Source organism: Oreochromis niloticus, linkage group LG9 (assembly GCF_001858045.2).
Source record: "Oreochromis niloticus isolate F11D_XX linkage group LG9, O_niloticus_UMD_NMBU, whole genome shotgun sequence".
Lineage (NCBI taxonomy): Eukaryota > Metazoa > Chordata > Actinopteri > Cichliformes > Cichlidae > Oreochromis > Oreochromis niloticus.
Window position 1 is genome coordinate 24547215 of NC_031974.2, and position 6012 is coordinate 24553226.

The following is a 6012-nucleotide window of genomic DNA, read 5'->3' on the forward strand; positions in this document are numbered from 1 at the left end:
GAGTGCACGTGAATGACTGTGTGTGGATACCTGGTATGTGTGTGCACGTGAGTGAATGTGCATGTAAGTGTGGGTGCGTCGTAACAGTCAAAGCACTGTTTGTGTGTGTCTCTGTATACGTACTTCCTGGGGGTCATAAAAGTAATCTCACCCAAGTTAAACCAAATTCCTCTAAACAACAGAAAACAGAAATAACATATTACAAATATTGAGACCCCCACTCTGCATTCACTGGGCCATTGTCTTACATTTACAGATAAGGTGGAGAGTCTCCTGCAAGCCTACTTCTAAGTAATGGCAATTATGAGTTTTTATTAAAGGTACAAGCATCAGCATCAGCAACCCCCAACTGTAGCTTCCTGACTCCTTTTATTTATGACACCAGACCCCCAGTGTCCATAAATTCCTTTCTCTCTAAAGAATTACACACTCTCAGGCCACAGCTAAACCAAACTGAAACACAGAGACAAATCCTTCCTTATTACTGTGATCTAAACAAATTTAACACATTATATTCTAATAATTATTTTCTTGTACTCACAGGTACTACAAGGTCATTAAGATAAGATGGGGCCTGATTATTTAAGACTTTGTATGTGAGGAGCAGGATTTTGAATTCAATTCTGGATTTAACAGGAAGCCAATGAAGGGAAGCCAAAACAGGAGAAATATGCTCTCTCTTTCTAGTCCCTGTCAGTACCCTTGCTGCAGCATTTTGGATCAGCTTAAGGCTTTTCAGTGAGTTTTTAGGACATCCTGATAATAAAGAATTACAGTAGTCCAGCCTGGAAGTAATAAATGCATGAACTAGTTTTTCAGCATCACTCTGAGACAGGATATTTCTAATTTTAGAGATGTTGCGCAAATGGAAGAAAGCAGTCTTACATATTTGTTTAATATGTGCATTGAAGGACATGTCCTGGTCAAAAATGACTCCAAGGTTCCTCACAGTGTTACTGGAGGCCGAGGTAATGCCATCCAGAGTAAGAATCTGCTTAGATACCATAGTTCTAAGATTTTCAGGGCCGAGTACAATAACCTCAGTTTTATCTGAATTAAGAAGCAGAAAGTTAGCGGCCATCCAGGTCTTTATGTCTTTAAGACATTCCTGCAGTTTCACTAATTGGTGTGTGTTACCTGGCTTCATGGATAGATAGAGCTGCGTGTCATCTGCATAGCAGTGAAAATTTATGCTATGGCTTCTAATGATGCTGCCTAAGGGAAGCATGTATAATGTAAATAGAATTGGTCCTAGCACTGAACCCTGTGGAACACCATATTTAACCTTAGTGTGTGAAGAGGACTCTCCATTTACTTGAACAAATTGGAGTCTATTAGATAGATATGATACAAACCACTGCAGTGCAGTACCTGTAATACCTACAGCGTGCTCTAATCGCGCTAATAGATTATTATGGTCAACAGTATCGAACGCTGCACTGAGGTCTAGCAGGACAAGCACAGAGATGAGTCCACTGTCAGAGGCCATAAGAAGATCATTTGTAACCTTCACTAAAGCTGTTTCTGTGCTGTGATGAGCTCTGAAACCTGACTGAAACTCTTCAAATAAGCCATTCCTCTGCAGATGATCTGTTAGCTGTTTGACAACTACTCTTTCAAGGATTTTTGATATGAAAGGAAGGTTGGAGATTGGCCTATAATTAGCTAAGACAGCTGGGTCTAGAGATGGCTTTTTAAGTAAAGGTTTAACTACAGCCACCTTGAAGGCCTGTGGTACATAGCCGATTATTAGAGATAGGTTGATCATATTTAAGATCGAAGAATTAATTAATGGCAGGACTTCTTTGAGCAGTTTTGTAGGAATGGGGTCTAAAAGACACGTTGATGGTTTGGAGGAATTAATTATTGAAGTTAACTCAGAAAGATCAATTGGAGAAAAAGAGTCTAACTTAACATCGATGGTACTAAGAGTAGCTGTAGATAATATTACATCTGTGGGATGATTATTGGTAATTTTTTCTCTAATGATAAAAATTTTATTTGTGAAGAAGTTCATGAAGTCATTACTAGTTAACGTTAAAGGGATTGTTGGCTCAGTAGAGCTCTGACTTTTTGTCAGCCTGGCTACAGTGCTGAAGAGAAACCTGGGGTTGTTCTTATTTTCTTCAATCAGTGACGAATAGTAAGATGTTCTGGCTTTGCGGAGGGCTTTCTTATAAAGCAGCAAACTATTTCTCCAGGCTAAATGATGATCCTCTAAATTTGTGACACGCCATTTCCTCTCCATCTTACGAGTTATCTGCTTTAGGCTACGTGTTTGAGAATTATACCACGGAGTCAGGTACTTCGGATTTGAGGCTTTAGTTTTCACAGGAGCTACAGTATCCAGAGTCGTACGTAGTGAGGAGGTAAAATTATTAACAAGATGATCGACCTCTGTTGGAGTAGCGTTCAGATAGCTGCTCTGCTCTATGTTGGTACAGGGCATTGAAGATGATAACAGTGGGTGGATTATATTCTTAAACTTAGTTACAGCACTTTCAGAAAGACATCTACTTTGATAAAGTCTACTCTCCACTGCTGTGTAATCAATTATTGTAAATGTAAATGTTATCAGGAAATGATCAGACAGCAGAGGGTTTTCAGGAAACACTGTTAAATGTCCAGTTTCTATGCCATATGTTAAAACAAGATCTAGAGTGTGATTAAAGTGGTGGGTGGGTTCTTTTACATTTTGAGAGAAGCCAATTGAGTCTAATAACAGATTAAATGCGATGTTGAGGCTGTCATTTTTAGCATCTACATGGATGTTAAAATCACCCACAATAATTATTTTATCTGAGCTGAGCACTAAATCAGATAAAAAGTCAATGCCGATGTCATTGCTGGTGTTTCTGCTTCTTCCAAATCAATCACTCGCAGATGAAAAAGAACCAGAACCAAACCTATTTGCTATCTGGGTCTACTAGCTCTATCTACTCCATCTACTAGCTGCATGGATGTGGTGCAGTCCTTTCAGACAGTCATGCATCTCTACATGCCTTCGATGCCATCTTCGATCCCTCCAGCCTAGCATGCTATGTTCATGCTATGCCTTTATCTTCATATCCTCCCAGCAGTTCTCTGGGAACTGCTTCTTCCACCTCCTGCATAAGAAGGTTGTATTAAGAAGGTTGCTTCTTATGCCAGTTTAGTAACTGTTCTCAAGTCATCCGATCCTCGCCTGTCTGTTGGCAAGTTACAGGTCGCTTTAGCCATTCTTCAAGACACCATCTGCTCGGTTTATCCTGAACAAAGGCAAGAGTTCAATGCTTCTTTAGTGCTGATAAGGGTTCTTATTATCAAATACAGCAAACATTTGTTTCACTGTCACAATGAACTCTCTAATTAAACACAATTAAATGAAAAAATGAATAATTATAAATCAATTTCAAAATGAATTCGTAATCTATGAATAAATAATCATGAATAGATTTCACAAAAAAGAATTAAACTCTCATTTAAATTTTTCAACAATCATTTCAAAAACCATTTTCAAAATCCAAATAAAAAAAACAGATTTTCTAAATCTTTTTGTTGCAATTTTAAAAAAGAGAAATAAGAAATTTGATTCAAAAATCAAGGATTTATTTCTGACATTTAGAATGATGATTGTACTCATTTAAAAATCCATTTCCTCACTGCATTCCTATTAGCTAACTAATTAACTATCAGATTAACTATAAAATTATATAACAGATTAACTATTGAATTAGCCATCTCATTTCCAAATTTCTGAAGAAATATAAATTAACCGAGTAGTGCAACATAAGGAGCTCTCTGATTGGTTAGGCAGACACGGGCTTGCTGCCTGGTTTTTTCTACACCGCTGTTTGTGCTGATAGCTTTGCACTTCTAAGAAGTGTACGTGCACTTGTACAAAGGCCTTTCAGCCTCAGTATTTACACTCTGCCAAGCATGGATATATGAAGAATATATTAATAGAACCAGCACTGAGCCCTGTTATATTTTTACACAGTGTTAGAGCGATGGCTGCAGCCTACAGCTTTTAAAATCAGAATTAAAAGGGCTCTCCCGCCAAAGCTGGAGATCCATGCCATATTCATGAAGGATGTTCTGACTTTGTGGCATCAGACAGGCACAAAGGAAAACCAGCACCTGGACTTCATGTACAATAGACTCCCTTAGTGATGACTGACTTTGCATCCTCTATTTTACATCCTCTATCTCTATTTCCTTTAACATACAATTAATATTACTACAAAAAAGTTGTGTAAATTTATTAAGTACACATTTGTACTTTTACTTGTTTTATGAGTTATGCAAATGTAAAACTGTGTTATTGTTTCTTTTCTAGTCAGTTCAGGTTATTTTCACTCAAAATTTAAATTCATGCATTTCATACGTTTCTCAACACTCGAGGTAACATAAATAACTAAATTCAATGCAACTTTCTTTGCACCTCATCTACCTCCCCTTGGCAGCCAGAATGTATTTTATTCAATCCACAAGACATGTGCATGTGTTAGTGATTCTTTAATCTCACTGCTCCAGCGCCACTTCTATTTGGCTCGATCAGAGCGTGTGTTGGAAGGTTATTTGTGCTTGCTGGTCAACAGTTTAAATTGTTCATCCATGTTTATGTCTTCTTCATAATCGGCTTTAGGAGGCGCAAACAGGTCCACTCCCCTCTCATTATAAATGAAGAATGGGTGGAATCTGTCTCCACCTTTAGGTTTCTGGGCACCCACATTTCCACTGACCTCACCTGACCCACAACACGCCCTGGTAAACAAGGCCCAGCAGTGGCTGCACTTCCTCCATGTCCTGAGAAAGAATAACCTGGACTAGAAGCTGCTGCTGGCCTTAAACAGCTAGTAATATATATGTATAGCATTGGGGGGTCTAGTCTGGGGGAGTGAACAAAACATCGATTCACGGATGTTAACAACTGGGATCTACAGCAATGACATCCAAATAACACTCGGACTGGAGAACTGTAGTTGTATGGTAACAAACTAAAAAGAGGGGATAGTACTCCAAGAATACAACACTCCAGACAAAATGGCGCTAGGAAAGCTGAAACCACCAAATACCTGCGGAGGATCAGGCAAGTCCTGAGGAGTCAGCTGAATAGGAAGGAGTGTAGGTGTTGATTACCAAGAGCAAGATCTCAGCAATTAACACCTATGTCCTGCTGGAATAATAAGTTGGTCAAAGGAGGAGATGCCACTGACATTGAGACAAGGAAGTTGAATGGAGGATTTAAACCCAAGTCCAGTACCATAACACTGTATGTTAGGTGGAAGAAAGGTTGCCGAGGACTAGTGTCAGAACCACCTGTACAGGATGAAACGACAAGCATGAGGAAGATGGCACAACTGATAATGTGCTTAATGAATACCTCGGGCCGCAGAAATCTGAGAAAGAAGAGGAGCCATCATGGAGGGACTGAAATAAAGCACAGAGGCACTATTCACAGCAGTTTATGACATTTGGTCACTTTTTCACATGTGAACTATGAGTTTAACCACATATAGTTCATCTCTCCCCAATACAATGCTTGTTGTCTTTTTCTATCAATATATCAAACATGAGTAGATTATATAATTTACATCACTTCACTGGTTTGTCTACGAGACACATATCTGATAGACACAGATCTCATTTAATGACACTTTGTATTGTTTTGAAGATGAGAGAAAGATGATGGTTTTTAGCAGAAAAGCATTTTTTATCATTAATTCTCTCATCATGTGTTAGTAGAGCTCATCAATGACAGCTGCTATTACAGTACAATGTGGTATTCAGACTGGGAGAAATTAAACTTATTCTGTAAGATTAAACTTGCAGGCTTTGGATGAATGAAGTTCTTTGAATGAAGTTTCTTTTTTTGAGGGTGTGCACATCATTTTAGACTTTTAAGAAACAAGAATCGCTGACTTCCTCATTTATCACATATCACAATAAAGGACAAAACTAACCTGTTTATGCAGCGTGATAGTCAGTTGATATGTAAAGGTCACTCTACCTACCATGAAAACAACTAGT